At 34.9% G+C, this 16,299-nt stretch overlaps 1 protein-coding gene and 1 long non-coding RNA gene across 3 annotated transcripts in view; one reads left to right on the top strand and one right to left on the bottom strand.

The window, feature by feature from the left end:
- Positions 1–16,299, bottom strand: part of PPP1R9A (protein phosphatase 1, regulatory subunit 9A) — a 405,188-nt gene that overhangs the window by 110,325 nt on the left and 278,564 nt on the right. The window lies entirely within an intron of this gene.
- LOC105535566 overlaps positions 10,353–16,299 on the top strand; it is a 24,172-nt gene continuing 18,225 nt past the window's right edge. The window contains exons 1-2 of the long non-coding RNA XR_001005454.1: positions 10,353–10,391; positions 11,892–12,034. This is a non-coding gene — a long non-coding RNA (uncharacterized LOC105535566). The remainder of the gene's footprint in view (positions 10,392–11,891; positions 12,035–16,299) is intronic.

Raw genomic sequence — 16,299 nt, 5'->3', positions numbered from 1 at the left:
CAGAGCACAAACAGACAATTTAAGGACACAACTCAAGGAACTAGAGAAAGAAGAAACTAAATCCAAACCCAACAGAAGGAAAGAACCAACATTAGAGCACAACTAAACGAAATTGAAACAAACAACAAAAAATGCAAAAAAATCAATGAAATAAAAAGCTGTTTTTTTGAAAAGATAAACAAAATTGATAGACCATTAGTGTAACTAACCAAGAAAAGATCCAAATAAGTTCAATTAGAAATGAAATGGGAGATACTGCAACCAATACCACAGAAATACAAAAGATCATTGAAGGCTACTATAAACACCTTTATGCATGAAATCCAGAAAATCTAGAGGAAATGGATAAATTCCTGAAAATACACAACCCTCCTAGATTAAGTCAGGAAGAAATGAAAACTCTGATCTTATCAATAATGAGTAGTAAGACTGAAATAGTAGTTTTAAAAATTGCCAACAACAACAACAACAACAACAACAATAACAACAACAGTTCAGGACCAGAAAGATACACAGATGAATTCTGTCAGGCGTTTAAAGAACAATTGGTACCAACCTTTCTGAAACTATTCCAAAAGATAGAGAAGAAGGGAATCCTCCCTAAATCATTACATAAAGCCAGTATCACCCTAATACCAGAACCAGGAAAGGACAGAACAAAAAAAAAGAAAACTACAGACCAACATTCCTGATGAACACAGATGCAAAAATCCTCAATAAAATACTAGTAAACCAAATCCAACAGCATATCAAAAAGATAATCCACCATGATCAAGTGAGCTTCAAACCAGAGATGCAGGGATGATTTAACATATACAAGTCAATAAATGAGACACACCACATAAACAGAATTAAAAACAAAATCATATAATCATCTCAACAGATGGAGAAAAAGCACTGACAAAATCCAGCATCCCTTTACAATTAAAATCCTCAGCAAAATTGGTATAAAAGAGACATACATTAAGGTAACAAAAGCCATCTATGACAAACCCACAGGCAACATTACACTGAATGGGGAAAAGTTGAAAGCATTCCTCCCGATAACTAGAACAAGAAAAAGATGCCCACTTTGACCACTTCTATTAAACATAGTACTAAAATGTTCTAGCCACAGCAATCCGACAAAAGAAAAAAATAAAGGGCATCCAAACTGGTAAAGAGGAAGTTAAACTGTCGCTGTTTGTGGATGATATGATCGTTTACCTAGAAAACACTAAATACTCATTTCAAAAAGCTCCTGAATCTGACAAATAAGTTCAGTAAAATTTCAGGATGCAAAATGAATGTACATGAATCAGTAGCACTGCTGTACACCAATATCGACCAAGCTGAGAATCAAATCAAGAACTCAACCTCTTTTACAACAGTTCCCTACCCTCCCAAAAAAATATTTAGGGAGTTTCAAAAGATCTCTACAAGGAAAACTACAAAACATTGCTGAAAGAAATCATAGATGGCACAAATGAATGGAAACACATCCCACGCTCATGGATTGGTAGAATCAGTATTGTGAAAATGACCATACTGCCAAAAGCAATCTACAAATTCAGTGCAATTCCTATCAAAACACTATCATCAACCTTCACAGAACCAGAAAAAACAATCCTAAAAATTTCTATGGAACAAAAAAAGAGCCTGCATAGCCAAAGCAAGACTAAGCAAAAAGAACAAATCTGGAGGCATCACATTACCTGACTTCAAACTATACGACATGGCTATACGAAAACAGCATGGTACTGGTATAAAAATAGGCATGCAGACAAAAGGAACAGAATAGAGAACCCAGAAATAAAACCAAATATTTACAGTCAACTGATATCTGAGAAAGCAAACAAAAACATAAAGTGGGGAAAGGACACCCTATTCAACAAAAGGTGTTGGAGTAATTGGAAAGCCACATGTAGAAGAATGAAACTGCATCCTCATCTCTCACCTTATACAAAAATCAATTCAAGATGGATCAAAGACTTATATCCAAGATCTGAAACCATAAAAATTCTAGATAACATTCGAAAAACTCTTCTAGACACTGACTTAGGCAAAGAGTTCATGAACAAGAATCCAAAAGCAAATATAACAAAAACAAAGGTAAATAGATGGGACCTAATTAAACTAAAAAGCTTCTGCACAGCAAAGTATGTGCAGAAAGAGTAAACAGACAACCCACAGAGTGGGAGAAAATCTTTGCCATCTATACATCTGACAAAGGACTAATATCCAGAATCTACAGAGAACTCAAATCAGCAAGACAAAAAAAAAAAATCCCATCAAAAAGTGGGCTAAGGACATGAATAAACAGTTTTCAAAGAAGATATACAAGTGGCTAACAAATATATGAAAAAATGCTCAACATCACTAATGATCAGGGAAATGCAAACCAAAATCACAATGTGATACCACCTTACTCCTGCAAGAATGGCCATAATTAAAAGATAAAAAACACAGATGTTGGCATGGATGTGGTGAAAAGGGAATACTTTTACATTGCTAGTTGGAATGTAATCTAGTACAACCAGTATGGAAAACAGTATGGAGTTTCCTTAAAACCTTAAAAGTAGAACTATCATTTGACCTAGCAATTTAACTACTGGGTATCTACACAGACAAAAGGAAGTCATTATATGAAAAAGACACCCACCCACTCATGTTTATTGGAGCAGAATTCTCAATTGTAAAAAGATAGAACACCCTAAATGCCATCTATCAATGAGTAGATAAAGAAAATGTGGTACACATATATACAGCATGGAATACTGCTGAGCCATAAAAAGGAAGAAAATAATGACATTTGCAGCAACCTGGATGGAGTTGGAGACCATTATTCTAAGTGAAGTATCTCAGTAATGAAAAAGCAAACATCATATGTTCTCACTTATATGTGGGAGCTAAGCTATGAAGATGCAAAGGCATAAAAATAATATAATGGACTATGCGGACTTGGGAGGAAAGGTTGGAGTGGGATGAGGGATAAAAGACTACACACTGGGTACAGTGTACACTGCTTCGGTGATGGGTGCACCAAAATCTCAGAAATCACCACTAAAGAACTTTTTCATGCAACCAAACACCACCTGTTCCCCCAAAACATAAATACATAAATAAAATGAAATAAAATGAAACAATTTTTTAAATGAAAAAGCTACACCAGGATATAGTTACCAGTTCTTATATAACAAATAATTTCATTCAAACAAACATCTACTGTATATACATTTAATACCTGAAATATATATCTCTAAAAAATAAAAACAGATGCACACAACTTATACTTGAATATTGGGATACCTTCATTGGTGGGTCACAAGATTCTAGAGTGCTTTAGAAAAGCACAGTGCCTCATTGTTTCTATTTGATTATATTACATGGCTTTTCTCCAAATTTGATAGCTTTTTAATATTTAACTTGATTTCGATGAGTATGTAGTGGTAAATTTAACTCTAGCTATTTTCACTAGTTTGCTGACAGTAGTTAAGAGTTAAAAGTCCTAGACAACCAAGCTCTTGCTCCTTATTTGTAATCGCACATTCTTACATATTTTTCCTTTCTATTTTGGGAGCTAGATTAATATACCTTATTATATACTTAACATTAAAAAATTTAAAAATTCATCTATGAAGATGATTGCTTTTGAAAGCTGGATCTGGCCATTGCACTCCAGCCTGGGTGACATGTTGAGACTCCATTTAAAAATAAAATAAAATAAAATAAAAGATTTTAAAAATAAAGAAAGCAGATATTTAAACTTAATTATAGGCAACAGTTCTTTGAAACGATTTTTCTATCTAACCCAATACTAATTATAAGAATATTTTTGGCCAGGCGTGGTGGCTCATGCCTGTAATCCCAGCACTTTGGGAGGCCAAGCGGGGGACCATGAGGTCAAGAGATCGAGACTATCCTGGCCAACACGGTGAAATCCCGTCTCTACTAAAAATACAAAAAAGCCGGGTGTGGTGGCAGGTGCCTGTAGTCCCAGCTACTCGGGAGGCTGAGGCAGGAGAATCACTTGAACCCAGGAGGTGGAGGTTGCAGTGAGCCAAGATTGCGCCACTGCACTCCAGCCTGGGGAACAGAGCAAGACTAGGTTCCCCCCATCAAAAAAAGAATATTTTCGCCAGGACTGGTGACTCATGCCTGTAATCCCAGCACTTTGGGAGGCCAAGGCAGGCAGATCACCTGAGGTCAGGAGTTTGAGACCAGCCTGGCAAACATGGTGAAACCCTGTCTTTTCTAAAAATACAAAAAAATTAGCCAGGCATGGTGTTGAGTGCCTGTAATCCCAGCTACTTGGGAGAGTGAGGCAGGAGAACCACTTGAACCTGGCAGGCAGAGGCTGCAGTGAGCCGAGATCGTGCCACTGCACTCTAGCCTGGGCAAGAGAGACCCTGTCTTAAAAGAAAAAAAAAGAGTATTTTTCTATGCTATATTCTATTGTAAACAAAAAGTTGAATTCTTAAAAAAAAAAAAAAAAACCTTGCCTAACACATGCCACTTCAAGAACTACACACTATTTAATAAATATAAACTTAAGGTACTTTCCAAAAATACTACATCCTTTCCAGGAATAACATTTCTCTGCTTAGTAGTTAGCCTTGATGTCTTAGGTTTAAACATTAATGTATATGAACATTACAAAGGTAGTATGCAAAATGTTAATCTGTATATAGTGACACCAGAAAATGTCTCATCAAGCCAAAATCTCATTTCATTAGTTTGTTTGAAATCCTTGCTGGTTTTACTCTTTCTCTCAACAGTGGTTGTTGACCATTCTTATATATTCAACATTAAGGAGATCTAATATCCATGATCCAAAATCCAGAGTAGTTGCTTCTGTCATCTTAGGAGTAAACACAAAATCCACAATGGTGGATGATTTCCATGAATATGAAAATTCCCTCACTGCTCTCCACTGCATATAACACTTTATTATTCAAAATCACAAAACAAAAAGCTCTGATAAAAAGTGAAATTCTCAATTGCCCCTTGTACTATAGTGGCAACAAAAACAATGAAATAAGTAAAGTAAAAACATTTCAAGGTTTACTGCATTTCAAATGGAAATAATCTTAAGTAAATATAAAAGAAACAAAAGCTTCCAAGCATAGAAATTACACATCCAGGTATATATCCAAATATAAACATACATATCTATTAAAAAACTCATTTGTTATTCATTTCTATTTTCTTTTCTTTTGAGACAGGGTCTCACTCTGTTGCCCAGGCTGGAGTGCAGTGGTGCCATCATTGCTCACTGCAGCCTTGAACTCCTGGTCTCAAGCAACCCTCCTGTCTTGGCTCCCAAGTGTTGGGATTACAGATGTGAGTCACTGCGTCCAGCCTATATATATTTTTTAAATTTTTTATTTTTCATATTTTATTGGGGTATGGGTGGTGTTTGGTTACATGAGTAAGTCCTTTAGTGATCTGTGAGATTTTGGTGCACCCATCACCCAGCAGTATACACTGCACACTATTTGCAGTCTTCTATCTTTCGCCCCCACAACCTTCCCCCCAAGTCCCCAAAGTCCATTGTATCATCCTTATGCCTTTGCATCCTCATAGCTTAGCTCACACATATCAGTGAGAATATACGATGTTTGGTTTTCTGTTTCTGAGTTACTTCACTTAGTATAATAGTCTCCAATCTCATCCAGTTGCTGTGAATGCAATTAATTCATTCCTTTATATGGTTGAATAGTATTCCATCATAGACACACATATATGTATATACATATGTACACACATATATACATATGTCCACACATGTATATACATGTATATGTATATACATACATGTATACACACATAGACGTATATGCATGTTTACATGTATATACATATACATATGTATATGTATATATACATACACATACCTATACATATGTATATACATATACATATGTCTATGATGGTATATATTCTACATATGATAGAATGTATACATTCTATATATGATGGCATATGTATATCTAGAATATATATGAACTCACATATATGAACTATATGAACATATATGAACATATATGTATATGAACTCACATATATGTGATATATGTAGAATATATATCATATATATTCTGTGAATGTATATAGAATATATATAGAATACGTTTGTTGGTCATTTGTATATCTTCTTTTGAGAACTGTCTATTCATGTCCTTAGCCCACTTTTTGATGGGATTGTTTTTTTCTTGGTGATTTGTTTGAGATCGTTGTAGATTCTGGATATTTGTCCTATGCCAGATGTGTAGATGGCAAAGATTTTCTCCCACTCTATGGGTTGTCTGTTTACTCTGCTGACTGTGACTTTGTGCAAAATCTCTTTAGTTCAATTAAGTTACAGCTATTTATCTTTGTTTTTATTGCATTTGCTTTTGGGTTCTTGGTCATGAAACCCAAAATTGCCTAAGCCAATGTCTAAAGGGTTTTTCCAATGTTATTTTCTAGAATTTTTATACTTTTGGCTCTTAGATTTAAGTCCCTAATCCATCTTGAGTTGATTTTTGTATAAGGTGAGAGATGAGGATCCAGTTTCATTCTCCTACAGGTGGCTAGCCAACCTATATCCCAGCACCATTTGTTGAAAAGGGTGTCCATTCCCCATTTTATGTTTTTCTTTGCTTTGTCGAAAATCAGTAGGCTTTAAGTATTTGAGTTTATTCCTGGGTTCTGTATTCTGTTCCGTTGGTCTATATGTCTATTTTTATACCAGTACCAAGCTGTTTTGGTGACTATGGCCTCATAGTATAGTCTGAAGTCAGGTAACGTGATGGTTCCAGATTTGTTCTTTTTGCTTAGTCTTGCTTTGGCTATATAGGTTCTTTTTTGGTTCCATATGAATTTTAGAATTGTTTTTTCCCAATTCCGTGAAGAATGATGGTGGTATTTTGACGGGAATTGCACTGAATATGTAGATTGCTTTTGGCAGTATGGTAATTTTCACAATATTGCTTCTACCCATCAATGAGCATGGGATGTGTTTCCATCTGTTTGTGTCATCTACAATTTCTTTCAGCAGTGTTTTGTAGTTTCCCTTGTAGAGGTCTTTCCCCTTCTTGGTTAGGTATATTCCTGAGTTTTTTTTTTTTTGTTTTTTTGTTTTTGTTTTTTGGTTTTTTTTTGCAGCTATTGTAAAAGGGGTTGAGTTCTTGATTTGATACTCCACTTTGTTGCTACTGGTATATAGAAGAGATACTGATATGTGTATATTAATTTTGTATCCAGAAACTTTGCTGAATTCTTTTATTAGTTCTAGGAGCTTTCTGGAGGAGTCTTTAGGGTTTTTGAAGTAAATGATCACATCATCAGCAAACAGTGACACTTTGACTCCCTCTTTACGGATTTGGATGCCCTTTATTTCCCCTCTCTGATTGTTCTGGCTAGGACTTCCAGTACTATGTTGAAGGGGAGAGGTGAGAGTGGGCATCCTTGTTTTGTTCCAGTTCTCAGAGGGAATGCTTTCAACTTTTCCCCATTGAGTATTATGATGGCTGTGGGTTTGTCATAGATGGCTTTTATGTCGCTTGTATGCCGATGTTGCTGAGAGTTTTAATTGTAAAGGAATGCTGGAGTTTGTGGAATGCTTTTTCTGTATCTATTGAGATGATCTTGTAATTTTTGTTTTTAGTTCTGTTTATGTGGTGTATCACATCTATTCACTTATGTATGTTAAACCATCCCTGCCTCCCTAGTATGGAACCCACTTGATCATGGTGGATTGGCTTTTTGATACGTTGTTGGATTTGGATAGCTAGTATTTTGTTAAGAATTTTGGAATCTATGTTCATTAGAGATATTGGTCTGTAGCATTCGTTTTTGGTTATGTCCTTTCCTGGTTTTGATATTAGGGTGATGCTGGCTTCATAGAATGATGAAGGGTTCACTCTTTCTCTATCTGGAATTGTGTCAATGGGATTGGTACCAATTTTTGAATGTCTGATAGAATTCTGCTATGAATCTGTCTGGTCCTGGACGTTTCTTTGTTGGTAATTTTAAAATTACCCTTTCAATCTTGCTGCTTGTTATTGGAGTGTTCAGGGTATCTAATTCTTCCTAATTTAAGCTAGGAGGGTTGTATCTTACAAGGAATTTATCCATCTCTTCTAGGTTTTCTGGTGTATGCACATAAAGTTGTTCATAGTAGCCTTGAATGATCTTTTGTATTTCTGTGGTGGCAGTTATAATAGCTCCCATTTTGTTTCTTATTGAGGTTATTTGGATTTTTCTCTCTTCTTTTCTTGGTTAATGTTGCTAATGGTCTATCAATTTTATTAATCTTTTGAAAGAACAAGCTTTTCATTTATCTTTTGTATTTTTTTTTTTGTTTCAATTTCATTTAGTTCTGCTCTGATCTTGGTTATTTTCTTTCTTTCACTGGGTTTGGGTTTGGTTTGTTCTTGTTTCTCTAGTTCCCTGAGATGTGACCTTAGATTATCAGTTTGTGCTCTTTCAGTCTTTTTGATAGAGGTGTTTAGGGCCATGAACTTTCCTCTTAGCACCGCCTTTGCTGTATCCCAGAGGTTTTGATAAGTTGTGTCACTACTGTCATTCAGTTCGAAGAATTTTTAAATTTCCATCTTGATTTCATTTTTGATCCAATAATTATTCAGGAGCAGGTTATTTAATTTCTATATATTTGCATGGTTTTGAAGGTTTATTTTGGAGTTGGTTTCCAGCTTTATCATACTGTGGTTGGAAAGAGTGCTTGACATAATTTCAATTTTCTTAAATTAATTGAGGCTCATTTTGTGGTCTATCATATGGTCTATCTTGGAGAAAGTTCCATGCACTGTTGAATAGAATGTATATTCTGTGGCTTTGGATGGAATGTTCTGTATATATCTGTTAAGTCTATTTGTTCCAAGGTATAGTTTAAGTCCACTGTTTCTTTGTTGACTTTCTGTCTTGATGACCTGTCTAGCGCTGTCAGTGGAGTACGGAAGTCCCCCACTGTTATTGTGTGATTGTCTATCTTATTTCTTAAGTCTAGTAGTAATTGTTTTATAAATTCGGGAGCTACACTGTTAGGTGTGCAGCTCCCAAATACGTTTAGGATTGTGATATTTTCCTGTTGGATAAGGCCTTTTACCATTATATAATGTCCCTCTTTGTCTTTTTTTAACCGCTGTTGCTTTAAAGTTTGTTTTGTCTGATATAAGAATAGCTACTCCTTCTCATTTTTGGTGTCTATTTGCATGAAATGCCCTTTTCTGTCTCTTTAAGTTTATGTGAGTCTTTTTATGTGTTAGGTGAGTGAAGGCAGCAGATGGTTGGTGCATTCTTATCCATTCTGCTGTTGTGTTTCTTTTAAGTGGAGCATTTAGGCCACTTACATTCAAAGTTAGTATTGAGATGTGAGGTACCATTCCATTCATCATGTTGTTTGTTGCCTGTGTACCCTGGCTTTTGTTTATTTTTTAACTTGTGTTTTTGCTTTATTGTTCCTGTGAGATTTCTGCTTTAATGACGTTTTGTTTTGATGTGTTTCCATGATTTGTTTCAAGATTTAGAGCTTCTTTTTGCAGTTCTTGTAGTGGTGGCTTGGTACTGGTGAATTCTCTCAGCATTTGTTTGTCTAAAAAAGACTGTATCTTTCCCTCATATTTGATGCTTAGTTTCACTGGATACAAAATTCTTGGGTGATCATTGTTTTGTTTGAGGAGGCTCAAGATTGGGCCCCAATCCCTTCTAGCTTGTACAGTTTCTGGTGAGAAGTCTGCCATTAATCTGATAGGTTTTCCCTTACAGGTTACCTGGTGCTTTTGTCTCACAACTCTTAAGATTCTTTCCTCCATCTTAACTTTAGTTACCTGATGACAATGAGCCTAGGTGATAATCTTTTTGCAATGAATTTCCCAGGTGTTCTTTCTGTTTCTTGTATTTGGATGTCTAGGTCTCTAGCAAGGCCTGGGAAATTTTCCTCAATTATTCCCCCAAATATGTTGTCCAAACTTTTAGATTTGTCTTCTTCCTCAGGAATGCTGATTATTCTTAGGTTTGGTGGATTAACATAATAATCCCAGACTTCTTGGAGGCTTTGCTCATATTTTCTTATTCTTTTTTCTTTGTCTTTGTTGGATTGGGTTAATTCAAAGATCTTATCTTCGAGCTCTGAATTTCTTTCTTCTACTTGTTCAGTTCTATTGCTGAGATTTTCCAGAGCATTTTGCATTTCTATAAGTGTGTCCAATGTTTTGTGAAGTTTTGGGGTTTTTAAATTTATACTATCTATTATATTGAATATTTATCCCTTCCTTCTTGTATTGTTTTTTGGATTTCCTTGCATTGGGCTTTGCCTTTCTCTGGTGCCACCCTAATTAGCTTAATAACTAACCTGAATTCTTTTTCAGGTAAATCAGGGATTTCTTCTTGGTTTGGATCCACTGCTGGTGAACTACTGTGATTTTTTTCCGGGGGTCAGGGGGTGGTATTAAAGAGCCTTGTTTTGTCATGTTACCAGAGTTGGTTTTCTGGTTCCTTCTCATTTGGGTAGCCTCTGTCAGAGGAAAGGTCTAAGGCTGAAGGCTGTCGTTCAGATTCTTTTGTCCCATGGGGTGCTCCCTTGATGTAGTACTCTCCCCCTTTTCCTATGGATATGGCTTCTTGACAGTGAAGTTGTAGTTTTTGTTATCTCTCTTTTGGATCTAGCCACCCAGCAAATCCACCAGGCTCTGGGCTGGTACTGGCGGTTGTGTGCGCAGAGTCCTGTGATGTGAACCGTCTATGGGTCTCTCAGCCATGGATACCAGCAAAATACCTGGGGTGTCTCCCGGGTCCTGCAAGAGAAATCTGCTTCCTTCAGAGGGTCTGTGAGTCCTCTTGGGTTTTCTGATTATTCCTGCAGTCGTTCTGGAGCTAAAATTCATGATGAGAGCTTACACATGCTGCTCTGTCTGTTCAAGTCACAGCTGCAACTTAGTTCTGCCTCCTGTCTGCCATGATCCCAGCCTATATTTTCTTTTATGTGTTTTAACCTTTTACAAAAAAGATAAATATTTAAGACCCTCAGATTAATTATTTTCTATTGTTATAATTCCTAGAAAACTGTGACCATCAGAAGTTATATGGTTCCCTGTCAAAGTCATTAAATCCATATGCTAGGGATAAAAGTAAATTGAATGCATAGTTATTGATCATGGGTAGCAGATACTTTCTTGAAAACATTTAAAGTTTAATGTGAATGATACTGAAAAGCAAACATATAAATCATTGAAAATTTCTTCAAATTGAAACAAAATCTCTGTCTTATATCAAACTTTGCCAAATTGCTGACAGTACCAGAATGATTGTCTGGAGTTAAAAAAAATTCTAATCCTTTTTCCAGAGTTCACTCTTTCAAATGCTTTATAATTACAATGTCTTTTAAGTTTTGTTTTTTTGTTGTTTGTTTTTTAAGGCAAAAGGTTATAGAATATTTTAACTTTTATATATAGAAGGAAAATAGTTAAACCTCTCACCATCCTGGTCAATCTTTCCTAAATAGTCTCAGGTTTTTCAGGATTCTTAAGGTCGGTATGTAACATAAATTAAGTTATAGTGTGGTATAGCATTAATCTATCTGCCCGTTATCTGTCCGCCTGACCGACCATCCATCCACATCCATGCACCCACCCATCCACCCACCCACCCATCCATCCATCCATCCATCCATCCATCCATCCATCCATCCATTCAACTAGTTATTGATCCATCCATCCATCCATCCATCCATCCATCCATCCGACTAGTTATTGATCCCTACTATGATAGGCTGCCTCTAACATAGACCCAAGTGATCCTTGACTCCTTATATTTAAGTCTGAATGTAATTATCTACCCTTGCATGTAGGCTGGACATATTAACTCACTTTTATCAAATAAAATACAGAGCTGACGGGATGTCATTTCAGATTTTAGGTTACAAAAAGATGGCAGATTGCATCTTGGGCACTCTCTTGCATCACTCTTTGGAGAAGCCAGTTTTCACGTGGTGAGAGGCCTGGCAGAGGGGCCCAAATGAGTTCACTGGGAAGTGGATCACAGAAACCATGAGGTAATAAAAGTTAGTTGTTTCAGGTCACTGAATTTTATAGTAATATGTTATACAACAATAGGTACATGAACTATTCCAGTGGTCAACAAGACAGGCAAGGTCCTGTTTATAGCTGTAGACTCAAGAAACATGAGTTTTCAAAAATTATGTTACAAATCCATGTTTGATAAAATCAGATGCAAAAAATTGTACATAAAATATTATTTTCTGGTAAAAAGTAAAAGTACACAGTACCATAAAATCTTGAGATTGTTATTGAAATTCACATTGATTATATCTGCCTTTGTTAAAGAGACAGTCCTTTTCACATCACTATCACTATCAACGATAATCAATTTGTATAGTGCTTTTCAAGTTAATGATAGCTATTATCTCACATTTTAAAATTCAATTTTAGAGTTCAAACTATATATGTTAAAATTGATATTTAAGTTGTATAATCTGAGTAGTTTTGATAAATGTATACATAGCTGTGTAACAAACACAGTAATCACAATATAGAACATTTTCATCACCTCAAAAATGGTCCTTCCTTCTTGTTTGCAGACAATTCCCTTCCTTCATTTGTGATTCTGAGCAATCATACATCTGCTATTACCACAGTTTTGCATTTTCCAGAATTTTATACAAATGTATTCAAGCAGTATACAGGCTATTGGCTTCTGGCTTCTTTTACTCAGTATAATGGTTTTGAGAGTCATACATGGTATTGAAAGGATTGGCAGTTTGTTCCTTCATATCACTGAGAAATATTTCACTATATGGGATATAATATAATTTGTATATCCATTTATCAGTTAAAGAACACTTGAGCTGTTTCCAGTTTTTAGATATTATGAAAAAGCTGCTATGAATATGCAAGTATGAGTCTTTATATAGATATATGTTTTTTATTGTTCTTGAGTAAATAGCTAGGTGTAGAATTGCTGGCTCGTATAAGTGTAAGTCTAACTTTGTAAAAACCTACCAGACTGTTCTGCAAAGTGGTTGTGCTATTTTGCATTCTGATCAGCAAATAAATGTGAACCTCAGTCTGTATGCTTGTCAATGCATAGTGGTATCAGTCTTTTTAATGTCGGCCTTTTTAACAGGTGTACAGTAGAACCTCATTGTGGATTTAATTTACCTGCCCCTAATAATTAATAACGTTAAGGAGCATTTCATGTTTAATGGTATATCTCCTTTGGTGAATAGTCTCTTTCAGTGATTTGCACATTTTAGTAGGATTTGCATGTTTAAAAACTCTGTTATATAGCTGACAATATAATCTTATTGAATTACGAGAGTTGTTTATCAGAAAATTGTTTTACAGATATTCATTCTGTGGCTTGTTTTTTCATTTTCTTAAGGGTATTTTGTAACAAATGTTTTAAATTTTGATGCAGTTTATCATTATTTCCTCTTACACTTTTTGCTTTTGTGCCCTAAAAAATCTTAAATTGTTAAATTACATTAAAAATTTTTTTTCATTCATTTAGAGGGTATATAAGCAGATTTGTTACATGGATATATTGCGTAGTGGTGGGGTTTGAGCTTCTAGCATACTCATCACCTTAACAATGAACTTTGTGCCCAATAGGTAATTTTTCAACATTCACCCTCCTCCAGTTCTCCTCTTTTAGAGTTCCCAGTGTATATTACCTATAGTGTTTCCCTCTGTATGTCCATGGATACCCATGTTTAGCTCCCATTTATTTTTTATTTTATTATTATTATTATTATACTTTAAGTTCTAGGGTACATGTACATAATGTGCAGGTTTGTTACATATGTATACTTGTGCCATGTTGGTGTGCTGCACCCATCAACTCATCAGCACCCATCAACTCGTCATTTATATCAGGTATAACTCCCATTGCAATCCCTCCCCCCTGCCCCCTCCCCATGATAGGCCCCGGTGTGTGATGGTCCCCTTCCCGAGTCCAGGTGATCTCATTGTTCAGTTCCCACCTATGAGTGAGAACATGCAGTGTTTGGTTTTCTGTTCTTGTCATAGTTTGCTGAGAATGATGGTTTCCAGCTGCATCCATGTCCCTACAAAGGACACAAACTCATCCTGTTTTATGGCTGCATAGTATTCCATGGTGTATATGTGCCACATTTTCTTAATCCAGTCTGTCACTGATGGACATTTGGGTTGATTCCAAGTCTTTGCTATTGTGAATAGTGCTGTAATAAACATATGTTTGCCTTCCCATTTATATATGAGAATATGAGGTGTTTGATTTTCTATTCCTGCGTTATTTCACTAAACTTAAAATTACAAAGATTTTTTACTGTTTTCTAGAAATCTTAGTGTTCTAGATGCTGCAATTAGGGTTGTGATCAGTTTTAAGTTAGTTTTTATATATACTGTGAGATGAAGGTCAAGGCATTTTTTTGATTTTTTGTTTTCATTTTGTTTTCAATGAGACTAATTTTTCCAGCACCATTTGTTGAGTTGACTATAATTTCCTCCACTGAATTACCTTGGTACCTTTATTTAAAAATCAATTCTTTATATCTGCGCAGGTCTGCACTGCAAATTTCTATTCTGATCCATTAATCTATATTACTATTCTTATACCTCAGCCAGATTGCCTTGATTAGTGATGTTTTTAGGCAGGGAAAGTCCTCCAAATTTTTTTTTAATGATAACATCTACAAAATAATCTTCTAAAATTTTTACTAGGGTTATGTTTAATCTACAGACTAATTTAGGGGAAACTGAAATCTTAACAATATTGAATATTGTAATACATTGAACATGGTCTACTTCTTCCCCATTTAAGTTGTCTTTACATTCTGTTAGCAATATTTTGTTGTTTTAAGTGTGGAAGTCTGCAATATACTGTTAGATTTACCTTTAAGTATTTAATATTTTGGATGCTGTCATCAATGTAATTTTTCAATCTGAATTTTCAATTATTCATGTTGATAGTATATAGACTCTGATTTCTGCACGTCAACTTCATCTTCTGTAACATGACTGGACTGTGATCAGTTCAAGTAGCATCTTTTGTAGATACCTTAGGATTTTCTACATAGTCATCTGTGTATAAATGACAATGTTGCCTGCGAATAAAGAGTTTTACTCCCTCCTTTTCATTCCTTGGGCTTTCCATTAGTTATTACTGTCTCAGTGAACTAGCTATGGCCTCTGGTACAATCTTGAATGGAAGTGGTGAGGGTAGAGATATTTGCATTGTTCTTAATACCAAGAGAAAAGCATTACGTCTTTCACCATTAAGTATGTTATTAGTTGTAGGTTTCACTAAGATCCTATTTATCCCATTGAGGAAGTTCCTTTCCATTTCAAGTTTCCTGAGAACTTTTTTAAAAAATCTACATCTGTTGAGATGAACAAATGACTTTTACCTGTATCTTATTAGTATTAAAACTTCCATGGGTTGATTTATAAACATTAAATCAACCGTACATTCAAACAATAAATGTCACCTGGCTATTGGATTTATAACCCAATTTGGTTTTCTGTATCTACATTCATGAAGAATATTGGTTTGTGATAGTTTGTATTTTAACATCTTTTAAAAATTATACTATCATAGCAACATTGGCTTCATAAAAGTAGTTGAGAAGTACACCATCTTCCATGTTCTGAAAGAGTGTATGTTGAATTGGTATTATTTCTCCATCTAATGCTTGCTAAGATTCACCAGTGAAACAATTTTCTTTTTAAGAGGATCTTAAATCTAAACTCATCTTCATGTATATGCATAAACAATTATTTTCTTGAGTGAGCTTTGGTAATTTTTCATAGCACTGTCTTCCAAAAAATGTAAAACATTTAGTCTATCCTGTTGTATTCACTGGCATAAAGTTCTTCATAATATTGGTTAATCCTTAAAATATCTGTGGAATATGTAATTACACCTTCTCATTCTAACTTGTATCTTTGTTCTTTTTATATGAAACAAATCTGACTAAAGATTTACCAACTTTATTTATCTTTTCAAAACTGACTTTTAAAATTCATTTTGTCTAATATCAATATAACCACACTAGTGCTCTTTTGATTAATGCTAGCATGATCATTTTTTTTCTATCCTGTTACTTTTAACCTATTTGAGACTTACTTTCTAAAAATCTAATATGACAATCTCTGCCTTTAAATTGGTCATTAGACCATTTACATTTAAGATAATTCCTAATAAGTTTGGGTTTAAAGCTACTATTGTGCTGTTAGTTTTCTATACATCTCTTCACTTCTTGTTCCCCTATATTCTTTTTCTTTATTTTTTGCATTAAGTACTTTTATAATTATG

The sequence above is a fragment of the Mandrillus leucophaeus genome, unplaced genomic scaffold (genome assembly GCF_000951045.1).
Source record: "Mandrillus leucophaeus isolate KB7577 unplaced genomic scaffold, Mleu.le_1.0 Scaffold148, whole genome shotgun sequence".
Taxonomy (NCBI): Eukaryota; Metazoa; Chordata; class Mammalia; order Primates; family Cercopithecidae; genus Mandrillus; species Mandrillus leucophaeus.
The sequence above is the reverse complement of the archived record's forward strand: the minus strand, read 5'-3'. Positions and strand labels throughout refer to the sequence as shown.